At 41.3% G+C, this 18431-nt stretch overlaps 2 non-coding genes across 2 annotated transcripts; one reads left to right on the top strand and one right to left on the bottom strand.

Moving 5' to 3' along the window:
• Positions 1 to 5069: 5069 nt before the first annotated feature.
• Positions 5070 to 5176, top strand: LOC131832844 (U6 spliceosomal RNA). The gene has a single exon (XR_009354203.1). It is a non-coding gene; the product is annotated as a U6 spliceosomal RNA (small nuclear RNA).
• Positions 5177 to 14968: 9792 nt separating this feature from the next.
• On the bottom strand, positions 14969 to 15075 carry LOC131832831 (U6 spliceosomal RNA). Its single transcript, XR_009354193.1, has one exon. It is a non-coding gene; the product is annotated as a U6 spliceosomal RNA (small nuclear RNA).
• Positions 15076 to 18431: the final 3356 nt, after the last annotated feature.

Below are 18431 nucleotides of genomic sequence, written 5' to 3'. Positions count from 1 at the left end.
GGAGAAAGGGGAACCCTCCTACACTGTTGGTGGGAATGCAAGCTCGTGCAGCCACTCTGGAAAGCAGCATGGAGGTTCCTCAAAATGTTGAAAATAGAACTGCCCTATGACCCAGCAATTGCACTATTGGGTATTTACCCTAAAGATACAAACGTAGTGATCCAAAAAGGCACGTGCACCCGAATGTTTATAGCAGCAATGTCCAGAATAGCCAAACTATGGAAAGAACCTAGATGTCCATCAACAGATGAATGGATCAAGAAGATGTGGTATATATACACAATGGAATACTATGCAGCCATCAAAAGAAATGAAATCTTGCCTTTTGCAACAACATGGATGGAACTAGAGTGTATCATGCTTAGCGAAATAAGTCAAGCAGAGAAAAACAACTATCATATTATCTCCCTGATATGAGGAAGTGGTGATGCAACATGGGGGCTTAAGTGGGTAGGAGAAGAATCAATGAAAGAAGATGGGATTGGGAGGGAGACAAACCATAAGTGACTCTTAATCTCACAAAACAAACTAAGGGTTGCTGGGGGGGAGGGGGTTTGGGAGGAGGGGGTGGGATTATGGACATTGGGGAGGGTATGTGCTTGGGTGAGTGCTGTGAAGTGTGTAAACCTGGTGATTCACAGACCTGTACCCCTGGGGATAAAAATATTTGTTTATAAAAAATAAAAAATTAATAAAATAACTAAATAAATAAATAAATAATGATCAATAAAGATTGTAAAATGGCTTGATTACTCTGCTCAAAGAAATGAGAGGGGATGCAAATTGAACAAAAAACTGAAACTAAAAATGATATTGAGAAAGGTTTTATAAATGAACCAAATGGATACTCTAGAACTTTAAAGATATGACAGCTAATTTAAGATACCACAGGGGTGCCTGGGTGGCTCACTGAATTAAACCTCCAATTCTATTTCCTTTTTTTTTTAACACCTTAATTTTATTTTATTTCTTCCATTTTGGCTCAGGTCATGATGTCAGAGTTGTGAAATAGAGCCCAGAGTTGGGCTCTCTGCTGAGCCTGGAGCCTGCTTAAGATTCGTTTCCCTTCTTTTTCTATCCCTCCCTGCGCTCTCACTTGCTCGCTCTCTCTTGCTTGCAAATAAATAGATAGATAGATAGAAAATAGACAAAGCAAAATAAAAGCAGATTATGAAAATAAATATAAAGATTTTGAAATGAAAACAAGTTAAAAATAAAATAGAGAAGACCTACACAGCTAAAAATTCATTCAGAAAATCTATTAAAGAAGTCAGTATGACACAATGTTAAGATATCAAAAGATTTGAGCATGTACTTTACAAAAGGGTAATCCAAATGGCCACTCATATATAAAAAATATTTATCTTTATTATGAATCTGGAATTAAGTTAAATTAAATTAAAAATAAAATAAAACCTAAAATGGCATACTATTACACACTTACCATATTGGGCAACAATAAAATTGTCTTGCAAGAATGTGAAAGAATGAAAGTGCCCATAATAAAAACATTTGAGGTAAGTTGGACAATATTTAGAAAACTTAAAAATAAAAATAAAAATTTGGTCCATTCCTAGAAATACAACATGGAATTAAATGAATATTTTCTCCAGGATATGCAAACAGATGATTATAGCTATTTCATTCATAACGGCAGATCAGTAGTGGTCTGTTTGCACAATGTTACATTAAATAAGAGAGAATATTAACAAACTGGGAGGGGGGGCTAGGTTGTTATCATAAACAGATCTTCTATGGTGCTGATTATGTTCTATTTCTCAAAATCTTTAAGTGAAAAAGTTTTCAAATTTATATCTAGATAGATAGATGATAGACAGATATCCCAGAAGCTGCAATGCGAGGCTAAGACCAGGCTTTAAAGGGCTTTTCTATACTCTACTAAATACTTGAAACCATTCATTATATCATAGCTCAGTGTTCAAATCTCCATTTGTTTCCTCAGTTTCCTAATATTTATCTTAAGGTGACCTGATCCAGACTTTTGATCACCTTTGTCTAAATATTTCCATTTTAACAAAGTCCTTTTGAACACTGAGAGACTAAAACTTAGAAAAATACTCTGATTGTTATCTCACTAGAGTGGAAAATATATAGTTACCCATTAACTAATGATATCCATGTCTACATTAGATCCATGACATTTTTAATTCTTGGGAGCTTTTGGTTAAATGAATTTTTTAAGCTTCCTTTAAATGAAGCTTTAAGCCATCACCACATGAATAAAATTAAAGAACTAAATGAAAACAGGCCAAGTATTTACAGAGTAATAGAATGTGCAGTGGAAAGAGTACAATTCTGAAATCATAAAGCCTAAATTAGTGTGATGCATCCTTACTAGCCATGTAATCATAAACCAGTTATCTAAATGTGTTAGCCTCAGTTTTTTCACCCATGAAATGGTGATGATAATACTTATTATGCAGGGTTGTTGTGTGGATGTGATGAAGCATGGAGCATGAGAGTCTCATATTCCATGCTAAAATGATAGCCATTTTTATACTTATAATAATTCTAATAATAGTAATTAAATTGTTCAAAATGGTAATATTCATTTCTATTGAGGCATTGTATTGACTATTCATAGACACATTTACCAAAATAAATTTCATTTTACTTTACCCCCTCTGAGGATATATATTCCCTAATTCAATATGAATCTCATTATGAATAATAATTATCATAATAAATATGCTGATTTTTCTTCTATTTATTTTTAGGGAGGTATCCTTTACTATTGAACATAAAGAAACTTAAGCAAGTCTGTCTTATTCAAAATTTGCGTGCTGCTTTCTTATGAAACTAGATTATAGAGTTGTATGAAGTAAATTCATGCAGTTAAGACATTTATGTTTGGAAACCTGGGTGGTCAGTTTAGTATTTCAAAAGAAGATTTTAAATTTAAACCTTAAAACTGAGCTCTTTCAGCCTTATTTATAGACCATCCTTCATGCTTCATTAGTACTCCTTCATTGTAAACTAAGTAATAGTTTTTGTCACAGTGTATATAACGAAAATGGATTTTATATTCTATTATTACAGAGTTAGTGGCACTTTCTACTTCCTTACTTCCTTTATTGAAAAATAGATTAATTCTAAAAAAAGTTTTTTCCAGCTTTATTAAAAAAAATCGACATATTATAATTTGTAAATTTAAGAAATGATTTCTTATAACATTGCAAACTTTTAACATTGTGTAAATTTTGTACAATTTGATAAATTGGTATACATCTTTATTGCAATATAATCTACATAAAAATGTTAATACATCTACTATCTCGTATAGTTGCCACTGTTTTTTATGCATGTATCATAAGGAATTTTAAGATCTACTCTCTTAGCAACTTTTATGTATATAGTATAGTAGAGATAAACTTCAGAGGTCTTGTGGGTTTTGTTCCAGACTGCCTCAATAAAGTGATTATCTCAATAAACTAAGTCAAATTATTATTATTATTTTTTGGTTTCCCAGTGCATATAAAAAATTATGTTTCCCAGTGCATATAAAAAATAAACACTATACTGTACTGTTCAAAAGCATTATGTTTTTAAAGAAAAACAATGTATATACCTTAAGTAAACTAGTTCTGAGTTTTCAGTGGGTCATAATTCCTGATCACGGATCACCATAACAAATACAATAATAATGAAAAAATTGAAATATTGCAAGAATTACCAACATGTGACAGAGAGACACAAAATGAACAAATGTTGTTAGAAAAATGGTGGCAGCAGACCTCTTTTATACAAGATTGCTATAAAATTGCTGTGCTTTTCAGAGTTAAACAACAACAACATAATGACTTTGCCCTGAGTTTTTTACGTTGAGCACTTTTTAATGCTCCTGTTGGTCATTTATATAACTTTTTTGAAAAAAAGTCTATTGATATCCTTTTGCTATTTTTTTAATTATATACTTTTTTCTATTTGTATCTGTTGGTTATTAACCTCTTTTCAGATATAAGATTTGTAAGTATTTTCTTACATTCTGTGGATTATGTTTTCATTCTCTCTTTTTTTTTTTTGACAATGCAAAAACTTTAGTTTGATGTAATACCATTTATTTATTTTTGTTTTTTTTGCTTGTGTTTTTGGTCTGGTATCCAAAAAACTTTTGGCAAGACCAATGTCAAGGAGAATTTTTCCTATGTTTTCCTTTAGGAAATTTAGTTTCATGCATCACCTTTAAGTCTTTAATCTATTTCAAGTTAAGGCTTATGAGTGATATAAGGTTCCAGTTTCATACTGTTTATGTGACTATTCAGTTTTAAATATCATTTATTGAACAGACTATCTTTACCCATTACATATGTTGGCCCCTGTCAAATATTAGGTGACTGTATGAAAGGATTTATTTCTGGACTTTCGATTCTGGTCTACTTGTTTATTGGTCTGTTTTTATGCCAGTATACTTTATTGTTTGGAGCATGAGGGCTTTGTAGTATAGTTTCAAATCAAGAAGTGTAATTTCTCTTCTTCATTCTTTCTCAGAACTGCTTTGATTATTTGTTGTCTTTTATGGTCTCATATAAATTTTAGGATTCTTTACTTACTTCTGTAAAAAAATAATATTGGATGTTTTTTAAGATTTTTAATTCATTTATTTGACAGAGAGTGATGACATGCAGGCAGAGAGGCAGGCAGAGAGAGAAGAGGAAGCAGGCTTCGTGCTGAGCAGAGAGCCTGATGCGGGGCTCGATCCCAGGACCCTGGGATCAGGACCTGAGCCAAAGGCAGCGGCTTAACCCACTGAGCCACCCAGGCATCCCTAACATTGGATTTTTGATAGGAATTGGATTTACAGATAGTTTTCGGTAGTATGGACATTTTAACAATGTTAATTCTTACCATTTATAAATATGAGCTATCTTTCCATTTGTGTCTCCTTCAATTTCTTTATCAATGTCATAGTTTATGGAGTACAGATCTTTCATCTTCTTATTTAAATCTATTACTAAGTATTTTTTTATTTTTGCTGATATTGCGAATTAGATTGTTTTCTTTATTTTTTCAGATAGTTCATCATTAGAGTGTTAAAATGCTCCTGTCTTGTGCTTACATTGGCAGCACATATACTAAAATTTGAATGATGCAGAGAAGATTAGCGTGATCACTGAACAAGGATGACATGAAAAACTGGGAAGCATTCCATATTAAAAAAAAATGAAACAAAACAAAATTCTTGTCTTTTATATATTGATCTTGTATTTGGCAGCTTTACTAAATTTGTTTATTCAAATTTTTTTGTGAAGTTTTTGGGTTTTTTAACAAGTAAGTTTATGTTATCCAAAAAAAGAAAATTTTACTTTTTTTTTTTTTTTTGGAGTCTCTTATTTCTTTGTGTTCCTTGTTTCTCTGGCTAGGACATCCAGTACTATGTCAAATGAGAGTAGTGAAAGTGGACACACTTGTCTTTTTTCTGATCTTTAAGGGGAAAACTTTCAAACGTTTTTGATTGAAAATGAGATTAGCTCTGGGCTTGCAATATGTGTTTTTTCTTTAATGGATTTTTTAAATTATTTTTTTAAAATTTTTATAAACATATAATGTGTTTTTATCCCTAGGGGTACAGGTCTGTGAATCACCAGGTTTACACATTTCACAGCACTCATCATCACTCACTATAGCACCTACCCTTCCCAATGTCCATACCCCCACCATCCTCTCCCAACACACCTCCCCCCCAGCAACCCTCAGTCTGTTTTGTGAGATTCAGTCTTTTATGGTTTGTCTCCCTCCCAATCCCATCTTCTTTTATTTTTCTTTTCGTATGCCTGAAACCGCCTATGTTGCATCTCCTCTTCATCATATCAGGGAGATCATATGATAGTTGTCTTTCTCAGATTGATTTATTTCGCCAAGCATAATACCCTCTAGTTCCATCCAAGTCATCACAAATAGCAGGATTTCATTTCTTTTGATGGCTGCATAGTATTCCATTGTACATATACACCACATCTTATTTATTGATTCATCTGTTGAAGGACATTTAGGTTCTTTCCATAGTTTAACTATTGTGGACATTGCTGCTATAAACATTTGGGTGCATGTGCCCCTTCAGAATGCCACGTTTGTATCTGTGGGTATATACCCAGTACTACAAGCACTGGGTCATAGGGTAGTTGTATTTTCAGCTTTTTGAGGCACCTCCACGCTGTTTTCCAGAGTGGTTGCACCAGCTTGCGTTCCCACTTACAGTGTAGGAGGGTTGCCCTTTCTCCACATCCTCGCCAGCATCTGTCATTGACTGACTTGTTCATTTTAGCCATATTGAACGGTGTGAAGTGGTATCTCATTCTGGTTTTGATTTGTATTTCCCTGATGCCGAGTGATGTTGAGCATTTCTTTCATGTGTCTGTTGGCCATTTGGATGTATTCTTTGCAAAAATGTCTGTTCATGTCCTCTGCCCATTTCTTCATTGGATTATTTGTTCTTAGGGTGTTGAGTTTGATAAGCTCTTAATAGAATTTGGATACTGCCCTTTATCTGGTATGTCATTTGCAAATACCATCTCCCAGATAACTTCTGACAGACATCTTTTGGCTTTGTTAACTGTTTCCTTTGCTGTGCAAAAGCTTTTTGATCTGATGAAATCCCAACAGTTTGTTCTTGCCCCTGTTTCCCTTACTTTGGCGATGTTCCCAGGAAAAAGTTGCTGCTGCTGAGGTCAAAGAGGTTTCTACCTGTTCTCTCCTCAAGGATTTTGATGGATTCCTTTCTCACATTATGCTTCTTCATCCATTTCCAGTCTATTTTCATGTATGGTGTAAGGAAATGGTCCAATTTCACTTCTCTGCATGTGGCTGTTCAATTTTCCCGACCCCAAGGCCAGCGGCTCCTTCTCTTCCCCGGGGGCGGCGTGCTGTGCCTTCCCCACACTTGCTCCTGGGGAGCACGGTGACAGACGTGTGCAACCACGCTTCTCTCTCAGGCAGAGGGGATGCTAGGGCAAAGAGTATTTCGCTCCATGCGGGTATCTTCCACGATGCTACAAAGACTAGCTCAGGCAAGCAGGAGCATCCCCAAACGCAACTCTGATTTCCCAACGAATGCTGTGCTTTCCCAGGGGAGATGCCCAGGCTAAGAGGCTTTCGCTGTATGCGGGGTTTCTCCCACCACGAGACTGGGCTCAGGCAAGCAGCAGCCCACAGAATATTTCTCAGCCCATGCTGTGTTTTCGCAGTGGCTTTGGCTTGGAGCGAACAGCATTTCACCGCTGCTTCCTCAGCAAGGCTTCAGTCGCGTAAGGGAAGAAGAGCTGCGGGAGAGCTGGTGCCTCTTGGGCCTTGCTTTCCCGGGCTCCATGTTCGCGTCCTGGGTTCACCCTGCCAGGCCGAACTAAGCAGACACAGCCACAACCCTGCAGTAGCGTGCGTAGCCTAGGATGGCACTCTATGCACACTACCATCTCCCGGTGTAGGCATCGCTTGGCCTTTTACTCTGGCGCTCAGGCGGACTCGCAGACTAGGCCAGTGCTTTCCCCACAGAAAAGGAGAAGTGACAGGATCCCTGCACACCGCCCGTGCACTGAATAGGGAGCTTTGGGGGACTTTCCCCACTCCTTCCCCTTAAACCCCTTGCCTCCACCAAGCTTCCACATCCTGGAGGAAGATGGCATCTGATGGCCAGTTCTTTCTGGGTGTTGTTTCTCGAGTTCAGCATAGGCGCCTGGTGGCAAGCCCATGTCTCCACCATGGACAGGTGACCAAGGAGCTGCTGTCTCCTTGGGCCCGAAGGCTTGGGACAGGCATTCTTTCTGCCCAGACTCCTTCCTCAAAGTGGAGCCCTTTCACTTGCCCTAATCTTGCCCTCGTCTCTCCTTAGCAGCCAGGCTTCCTTCGCTCTGCAGTGACAGACGTATCCCTTTCCTTAAGGCTCTTTCCACAGGCGCCAACGTGATTCTCCATCAGGCAGAGGGGATGCACAGGCAAAGAGGATTTAGCTCCATGCGGGTTTATTACACCGTGCTGTGGAGGCTAGCTCCGGCAAGCAGCAGGCAGCATCCCACAGACCCCACTCTGATTTCCCAAAGAATGCTGTGCGTTCCCAGAGGTTTTCAGCTTGGCGCGAACCGCACTTCACTGCTGCTTCCTCAGCAAGGCTTTGGTCGTTCACTCTGTCGAGGCAGGGAAGAAGAGCCGCGGGAGAGCTGCTGCCTCTTGGGCCTTGCTTACCCGCCTCCAAGTTCACGCCCTGGTTCACCTTGCTAATCCGAACTATCAGAGACAGTCACAAGCCTGCAGCAGCTTCCGTGGCCTAGCATGGGACTTTATGCCTATTACCATCTCCTGGCGTAAGTAAGGCTTTGCCTTTTGCCCCGTGCTTAGGCAGACTCGGGGTCTAGCCAGTGCCTTCACCACAGGAGAGAGGAGGCGACAGGATCCATGCACAGGGCCCATGCACTGGAATGGGGAACTGTGGTGGACTGTCTCCACTCCTACCCCGGCACACCCCCTGCCACCCACAACGCTACCACATCTTGGTGGAAGACAGCATCTGACTGCCCGTTTCTCCATGGGGTTGTTTCTGAGAGTTCCGGGTATGGCACCTGGTGGCAAGCCCAAGCCTGACCTTGGGACAGGTGGCAAGGAGATGCTGTCCCCTTGTGAGCTGAGGCACAGGACAGGCCTGCTTTCTGCCCAGACTCCTTCCTCAGAGTGGAGCATGCGCCCCTGCCCTAGTCGTCCCCTCATGTCTCCTTAGCAGCCAGGCTTCCATCTCTCCGCACAGGGAGCGGGTGACACTTGTCTTGCCACTGGCCTGCTGTTCGTGCAACGGCAGGCTATCCTGCTTCCCGTGCGTTTCACGACCCCAAGAACAACGGCTCCTTCTCTTCCCCGGGGGCGGCGTACTGCGCCTTCACCTCACTTGCTCCTGGGGAGCTTGGTGACCGACGTGTGCAACCATGCTTCTCTCTCAGGCAGAGGGGATGCTAGGGCAAAGAGTATTTCGCTCCATGCGGGTATCTTCCACCGTGCTGCGGAGAATAGCTCAGGCAAGAGGCAGCAGCATCCACAAACCCAACTCTGATTTCCCAACAAAAAAGCTGTGCTATCCCACGGGAGATGCCCAGGCAAAGAGGCTTTCGCTGTATGCGGGTTTCTCCCACCGCGAGACTGGGCTCAGGCAAGCAGCAGCAACCCGGAGAACAATTCTCGGCGCATACTGTGCTTTCGCAGAGGCTTTGGCTTGGAGCAAAAAGCACTTCGCCTGCTTCTTCAACAAGGCTTCAGTCCCGTAGGGAACAAGAGCTGCAGGAGAGCTGGTGCCATTTGGGCCTTGCTTTCCCGGGCTCCAAGTTCGCGCCCGGGGTTCACCTTCCTAAGCCGAACTAAGCAGACACAGTCACCACCCTGCAGCAGCGTGCGTTGCCTAGCATGGCACTCTATGCCTATTACCATCTTCTGGCGTAAGTAAGGCTTTGCCTTTTGCTCCGTCTCTTAGGCAGACTCGGGGTCTAAGTTAGTGAATTCACCACAGGGGAGAGGAGGCGACAGGATCCTGCACATAGCCCGTGCACTGGGATGGGGAACTGTAGGGGACTGTCTCCACTCCTTCACGGCCCACCCCCTGCCACCCACAACGCTGCCACATCTTGGTGGAAGATGGCATCTGACTGCCCGTTTCTCCATGGGGTTGTTTCTGCGAGTTCTGGGTATGGCACCTGGTGGCAAGCCCAAGTCAACCCTTGGGACAGGTGGCCAAGGAGATGCTGTCCCCTTGGGACCAGAGGCACAGGACAGGTCTTCTTTCTGCCCAGACTCCTTCCTCAGAGGGGATCACGCGCCCCTGCCCAAGTCGAGCACTCAGGTCTCCTTAGCAGTCAGGCTTCCATCTCTCCGCACAAAGAGCGGGTGACACTTGTCTTGAAACTGGCCTGCTGTTCGTGCCACAGCAGGCTATCCTGCTTCCCGAGCGTTTCCTGACCCCGAAGACAACGGCTCCTTCTCTTCGCCGTGGGCGGCGTGCTGCGCCTTCCCCACACTTGCTCCTGGTGAGCGCGGTGACAGACGTGTGCAACCATGCTTTTCTCTCAGGCAGAGGGGATGCTAGGGCAAAGAGTATTTCGCTCCGTGCGGGTATCTTCCACCGTGCTGTGTAGACTAGCTCAGGCAAGCAGCAGCAGCATCCCCAAACCCAACTCTGATTTCCCAATGAATGCTGTGCTTTCACAGGGGCGATACCCAAGCAGACTCTTTGGCTCTATGCGGGGTTTCTCCCACCGCGAGACTGGGCTCAGGCAAGCAGCAGCAGCCTGCAGAACATTTCTCAGTGCATGCTGTGCTTTCGCAGAGGCTTTGGCTTGGAGCAAAAAGCACTTCGCCGCTGCTTCCTCCTCAAGGCTTCAGTCGCGTCAGGGAAGAAGAGCTGCGGGAGTGCTGGTGCCTCTTGGTCCTTGCTTTACCGGGCTCCATTTTCGCGTCCTGGCTCCACCCTGCCAGACCGAACTAAGCAGACACAGCCACAACCGTGCAGTAGTGTGCGTAGCCTAGGATGGCACTCTATGCACACTACCATCTTCTGGCGTAGGCATCCCTAGGCCTTTTACTCTGGCGCTCTGGCGGACTCGCCACTAGGCTAGTGCTTTCTCCACAGGAAAGGAGAGGTGACAGGATCCACTCACAACGCCCTTGCACTGAAGAGGGAGCTTTGGGGGCCTGTCCCCACTCCTTCCCCTTAAATCTCCTGCCTCCTCCAAGCTTCCACATCCTGGAGGAAGATGGCTTCTGATGGCCAGTTCTTTCTGGGAGTTGTTTCTCGAGTTCAGGGTAGACGCCTGATGGCAAGCCCACGTCTCCACCACGGACAGGTGACCAAGGAGCTGCTGTCTCCTTGGGTCCAAAGGCTCAGGACAGGCATGCTTTCCGCCCAGACTCCTTCCTCAGAGTGCAGCCCTGTCCCCTGCCCTAATCTTGCCCTCGTGTCTCCTTAGCAGCCAGGCTTCCGTCGCTCTGCAGTGACAGACGTGTCCCTTTCCTTAAGGCTCTTTCCACAGGCGCCACTGCGCTTCTCTCTCAGGCAGAGGGGATGCCCAGGCAAAGAGGATTTCGCTCCATGCGGGTTTATTACACCGTGCTGTGGAGGCTAGCTCCGGCAAGCAGCAGGCAGCATCCCACAGACCTGACTCTCATTTGCCAAAGAATGCTGTGCTTTCCTAGGGGGGATGCCCTGGCAAAGAGGCTTTCGCTCTATGCGGTTTTCTCCATTGTGCTGCGAATAGTAGGCTAAGGCAAACAAGAAAAACAGCCCACAGAACCGACTCTGATTTCCCAGGGACTGCTATGCTTTCGCAGAGGTTTTCAGCTTGGCGGGAACCGCACTTCGCTGCTGCTTCCTCAGCAAGGCTTTGGTCGTTCGCTCTGTCGCGGAAGGGAAGAAGAGCCACGGAAGAGCTGGTGCCTCTTGGGCCTTGCTTTCCCGGGCTCCATGTTCTTGCCGGGTTTTACCTTGCTAAGCCGAACTAAGCAGACTCAGTCACAACAATGCAGCAGCGTGCGTGGCCTAACATGGCACTCTATGCCTATTACCATCTCCTGGCATAGGTAAGGCTTTGCCTTTTGCTCCGGTGCTCAGGCAGACTCAGGGTCTAGGCCAGTGCCTTCACCACAGGACAGAGGAGGCGACAGGATCCCTGCACACGGCCCGTGCAATGGGATGGGGAAATGTGGGGAACTGTCTCTACTCCTTCCCTGGCACACCCCTGCCACCGACAACGCTGCCACATCTTGGTGGAAGACGGCATCTAACTGCCCGTTTCTCCATGGGGTTGTCTCTGTGAGTTCCGGGTATAGCACCTGGTTTCAAGCCCAAGTCTGCCCTTGGGACAGGTGGCCAAAGAGATGCTGTCCCCTTGGGACCAGAGGCACAGGACAGGCCTTCTTTCTGCCCAGACTCCTTCCTCAGAGTGGAGCACGCGCCCCTGCCCTAGTCGTTCCCTCATGTCTCCTTAGCAGCCAGGCTTCCCTCTCTCCGCACAGGGAGCAGATGACACTTGTCTTGCCACCGGCCTGGTGTTCGTGCCACAGCAAGCTATCCTGCTTCCCGAGCGTTTCCCGACCCCAAGGCCAACTGCTCCTTCTCTTCCCAGTTGGCGGCGTGCTGCGCCTTCCACACACTAGCTCCTGGGGAGCGCGGTGACAGACATGTGCAACCAGGCTTCTCTCTCAGGCAGAGGGGATGCTAGGGCAGAGAGGATTTCGATCCATGCGGGTTTATTACACCGTGCTGTGGAGACTAGCTCTGTGAAGGAACAGGCAGCATCCTACAGACCGGACTCTGATTTCCCAAAGAATGCTGTGCTTTCCCAGAGGGGATGCCCGGGCAAAGAGGCTTTCGCTCTATGAGGGTTCCTCCCGCCGTGCTACGAATACTAGGCTAAGGCAAGCAGCAACAGCAGCCCACAGATCCGACTCTGATTTCCCAACAACTGCTATGCTTTCACAGAGGTTTTAGGCTTGGCGGTAACCGCACTTCGCTGCTGCTTCCTCAGCAAGGCTTTGGGTGTTCACTCTGTCGCGTCAGGGAAGAAGAGCTGCGGAAGAGCTGGTCCCTCTTGGGCCTTGCTTTCCCGGGTTCCATGTTGGCGCCCTGGGTTCACCCTGCCAGGCAAAACTAAGCAGACACAGTCACAACCCTGCAGCAGCGTGCGTGGCCTAGGATGGCACTCAATGCACACTACCATCTCCCGGTGGAGGCAACGCTTGGCCTTTGGCACTGGCCCTCAGGCGGACTCGCGGACAAGGCCAGTGCCTACCCCACAAAAGAGGAGAGGCGACAGGGTCCCTGAACACCGTCCGTTCACTGTAATGCAGAGCTTTGGGGGATTGTCCCCACTCCTTTCTCGGCAAACTCATGAAAGAAATTGAAGACACAAACAAATGGAAAAATGTTCCATGCTCCTGTATTGGAAGATCAAATATTGTAAAAATGTCTATGCTACCGAAAGCAATCTACATATTTAATGCAATCCCTATCAAAATCCCATCCATTTTTTCCAAAGAAATGGGACAAATAATCCTAAAATATATATGGAACCAGAAAATACCTCGAATAGCCAGAGGAATATTGAAAAAGAAAGCCAAAGTTGTTGGCATCACAATTCCAGACCTCAAGCTCTATTACAAAGTTGTCATCATCAAGATAGTAGGGAAATGTCCCCAAACAGACATAGATCAATGGAACAGAATAGAGAGCCCAGAAATACACCCTCAACTCTATGGTCAACTAATCGTCAACAAAGCAGGAAGGGATGTCCAATGGAAAAAAGACAGCCTCTTCAACAAATGGTGCTGGGAAAATTGAACAGCCACATGCAGAAAAATGAAATTGGACCATTTCCTTACACCATACATGAAAATAGACTGGAAATGGATGAAGAAGCATAATGTGAGAAAGGAATCCATCAAAATCCTTGAGGAGAGAACAGGTAGCAACCTCTTTGACCTCAGCAGCAGCAACTTCTTCCTAGGAACATCGTCAAAGGCAAGGGAAGCAAGGGCAAGAATGAACTATTGGGATTTCATCAGATCAAAAAGCTTTTGCACAGCAAAGGAAAGAGTTAACAAAGCCAAAAGATGACTTTCAGAAGTTATCTGGGGGAAGAGATTTGCATTTGCAAATAAAGGGCCAGTATCCAAAATCTATAAAGAGCTTATCAAACTCAACACCTTAAGAACAAATAATCCAATGAAGAAATGGGCAAAGGACATGAACAGACATTTCTGCAAAGAATACATCCAAATGGCCAATAGACACATAAAAAAATGCTCCACATCACTCGGCATCAGGGAAATACAAATCAAAACCAGAATGAGATACCACCTCACACCTTTCAGAATGGCTAAAATGAACAAGTCAGTCAATGACAGATGCTGGCGAGGATGTGGAGAAAGGGCAACCCTCCTACACTGTACGTGGCAATGCAAGCTGGTGCAACCACTCTGGAAAACAGCGTGGAGCTGCCTCAAAAAGCTGAAAATACAACTACCTTATGACCCAGTGCTTGTAGTACTGGGTATATACCCTACAGATACAAACGTGGCATTCTGAAGGGGCACATGCACCCAAATGTTTATAGCAGCAATGTCCACAATAGTTAAACCATGGAAAGAACCTAAATGTCCTTCAACAGATGAATCAATAAATAAGATGTGGTGTATATGTACAATGGAATACTATGCAGCCATCAAAAGAAATGAAATCCTGCTATTTGTGATGACGTGGATGGAACTAGAGGGTACTATGCTTGGCAAAATAAGTCAATCTGAGAAAGACAACTTTCATATGATCTCCCTGATATGATGAAGTGGAGATGCAACATAAGCAGTTTCGGGCGTACGAAAAGAAAAATAAAAGATGGGATTGGGAGGGAGACAAACCATAAAAGACTGAATCTCACAAAACAGACTGAGGGTTGCTGGGGGGAGGTGTGTTGGGAGAGGATGGTGGGGGTATGGACATTGGGGAGGGTAGGTGCTATGTGAGTGATGGTGAGTGCTGTGAAATGTGTAAACCTGGTGATTCACAGACCTGTACCCCTAGGGATAAAAACACATTATATGTTTATAAAAATTTTAAAAAAATAAGTTAAAAAATCCATTAAAGAAAAAACACATATTGCAAGCCCAGAGCTAATCTCATAATCAATCAAAAACGTTTGAAAGTTTTTCCCTTAAAGATCAGAAAAAAGACAAGTGTGTCCACTTTCACTACTCTCATTTGACATAGTACTGGATGTCCTAGCCAGAGAAACAAGGAACACAAAGAAATAAAAGACTCCAAAAAAAAAAAAAAGAAGAAGAAGTAAAATTTTATTTTTTTGGATAACATGAACTTACATGTTAAAAAACCCAAAAACTTCACAAAAAAATTTGAATAAACAAATTTAGTAAAGCTGCCAAATACAAGATCAATATATAAAAGACAAGAATTTTGTTTTGTTTCATTTTTTTTAATATGGAATGCTTCCCAGTTTTTCATGTCATCCTTGTTCAGTGATCACGCTAATCTTCTCTGCATCATTCCAATTTTAGTATATGTGCTGCCAAAGTAAGCACAAGACAGGAGCATTTTTACACTCTAATGATGAACTATCTGAAAAAATAAAGAAAACAATATAATTCACAACAGCATCAAAAATAATAAAATACTTAGGAATAGATTTAACTAAGAAGATGAAAGATCTGTACTCCATAAACTATGACATTGATAAAGAAATTGAAGGAGACACAAATGGAAAGATAGCTCATATTTATGAATGGTAAGAATTAACATTGTTAAAATGTCCATACTACCGAAAACCATCTGTAAATCCAATTCCTATCAAAAATCCAATGTTGGGGCGCCTGGGTGTCTCAGTGGGTTAAGCCGCTGCCTTCGGCTAAGGTCATGATCCCAGGGTCCTGGGATCGAGCCCCGCATCAGGCTCTCTGCTCAGCACGAAGCCTGCTTCCTCTTCTCTCTCTGCCTGCCTCTCTGCCTGCTTGTCATCTCTCTCTGTCAAATAAATAAATTAAAAATATTAAAAAAAACATCCAATATTATTTTTTTACAGAAGTAAGTAAAGAATCCTAAAATTTATATGAGACCATAAAAGACAACAAATAATCAAAGCAGTTCTGAGAAAGAATGAAGAAGAGAAATTACACTTCTTGATTTAAAACTATACTACAAAGCCCTCATGCTCCAAACAATAAAGTATACTGGCATAAAAACAGACCAATAAACAAGTAGAACCGAATTGAGAGTACAGAAATAAATCCTTTCATACAGTCACCTAATATTTGACAGGGGCCAACATATGTAAAGATAGTCTGTTCAATAAATGATATTTAAAACTGAATAGTCACATAAACAGTATGAAACTGGAACCTTATATCACTCATAAGCCTTAACTTGAAATAGATTAAAGACTTAAAGGTGATGCATGAAACTAAATTTCCTAAAGGAAAACATAGGAAAAATTCTCCTTGACATTGGTCTTGCCAAAAGTTTTTTGGATACTAGACCAAAAACACAAGCAAAAAAAGCAAAAATAAATAAATGATATTACATCAAACTAAAGTTTCTACATTGCCAAAAAAAAAAGAGAGAGAGAGAATGAAAACACAATCCACAGAATGTAAGAAAATACTTACAAATCTTATATCTGATAAGAGGTTAATAACCAACAGATACAAATAGAAAAAAATATATAATTAAAAAAATAGCAAAAGGATCTCAATAGACTTTTTTTTTTTCAAAAACGTTATATAAATGACCAACAGGAGCATTAAAAAGTGCTCAACGTAAAAAACTCAGGGCAAAGTCATTATGATGTTGTTGTTGTTGTTTACCTCTGAAAAACATAGCAAGATATTAATACCTATTAGAATATATACTACAAAAATTTGAAACTAACAAATTTTGGTAAATATTGGGGAAAATGGGGAACTTATGCACTGTGATAGGGATATAAATTTGTATGGAAAAGAGTATGGAGATTATTCATTTTATTAAAAATAAAATTACCATATGATTCAGTAATCCCACTTCTAGGTATATATCTAAAGGAAACGAAGTCACTGTTCAAAGACATATATGCACTCTTATGTTTATTATAAAATTATTAACTCTAAGCAAGAGATGGAAATAACTTCAGTATCCATTAATGGATGAATTAATAAAATAAGTATGGTAAATATATACTATGGAATACTACTTAACCATGAAAAATTAAGAAATACTGCCATTTACAACAGCATGGATGGATCTTGAAGGTATTTTACTAAGTGAAATATTTCAAAGATTTTATATATTTTTTAAATTTATGTATTATGATATCCCTTACATACAGAATCTGAGGAAAAGGCAAACTAATTGAAACTTAGAGTTGAGATGACAAGGGGTGAACCTGGGGTGGAGTAAGGTGGTCAAAGGGTGCAAACTTGCAACTATAATATGAAAAAGTTCTGGGGATCTCATGTACAGCATGATGATCATAGTTAATAAAATATACATACTTTTTTATTGTGCTTCCCTTTATTAAACTTTGCATATATCATATTCTTACAAGTTGAAAGTTTATAGCAATCTTGTATAAAAGAGGTCTGCTGCCACCATTTTTCTAACAACATTTGTTCATTTTGTGTCTCTATGCCACATGTTGGTAATTCTTGCAATATTTCAATTTTTTCATTATTATTGTATTTGTTATGGTGATCCGTGATCAGGAATTATGACCCACTGAAAACTCAGAACTAGTTTACTTAAGGTATATACATTGTTTTTCTTTAAAAACATAATGCTTTTGAACAGTACAGTATAGTGTTTATTTTTTATATGCACTGGGAAACATAATTTTTTATATGCACTGGGAAACCAAAAAATAATAATAATAATTTGACTTAGTTTATTGAGATAATCACTTTATTGAGGCAGTCTGGAACAAAACCCACAAGACCTCTGAAGTTTATCTCTACTATACTATATACATAAAAGTTGCTAAGAGAGTAGATCTTAAAATTCCTTATGATACATGCATAAAAAACAGTGGCAACTATACGAGATAGTAGATGTATTAACATTTTTATGTAGATTATATTGCAATAAAGATGTATACCAATTTATCAAATTGTACAAAATTTACACAATGTTAAAAGTTTGCAATGTTATAAGAAATCATTTCTTAAATTTACAAATTATAATATGTCGATTTTTTTTAATAAAGCTGGAAAAAACTTTTTTTAGAATTAATCTATTTTTCAATAAAGGAAGTAAGGAAGTAGAAAGTGCCACTAACTCTGTAATAATAGAATATAAAATCCATTTTCGTTATATACACTGTGACAAAAACTATTACTTAGTTTACAATGAAGGAGTACTAATGAAGCATGAAGGATGGTCTATAAATAAGGCTGAAAGAGCTCAGTTTTAAGGTTTAAATTTAAAATCTTCTTTTGAAATACTAAACTGACCACCCAGGTTTCCAAACATAAATGTCTTAACTGCATGAATTTACTTCATACAACTCTATAATCTAGTTTCATAAGAAAGCAGCACGCAAATTTTGAATAAGACAGACTTGCTTAAGTTTCTTTATGTTCAATAGTAAAGGATACCTCCCTAAAAATAAATAGAAGAAAAATCAGCATATTTATTATGATAATTATTATTCATAATGAGATTCATATTGAATTAGGGAATATATATCCTCAGAGGGGGTAAAGTAAAATGAAATTTTTTTTTTTTTTTTAATTTTTAATTTTTTATAAACATATATTTTTTATATACATATATTTTTATCCCCAGGTCTGTGAATCACCAGGTTTACACACTTCACAGCACTCACCAAATCACATACCCTCCCCAATGTCCATAATCCCACCCCCTTCTCCCCAACCCCCTCCCCCCGGCAACCCTCAGTTTGTTTTGT

Source organism: Mustela lutreola, chromosome 5 (assembly GCF_030435805.1).
Source record: "Mustela lutreola isolate mMusLut2 chromosome 5, mMusLut2.pri, whole genome shotgun sequence".
Lineage (NCBI taxonomy): Eukaryota > Metazoa > Chordata > Mammalia > Carnivora > Mustelidae > Mustela > Mustela lutreola.
This window is presented reverse-complemented; position numbering and strand designations above follow the sequence as displayed.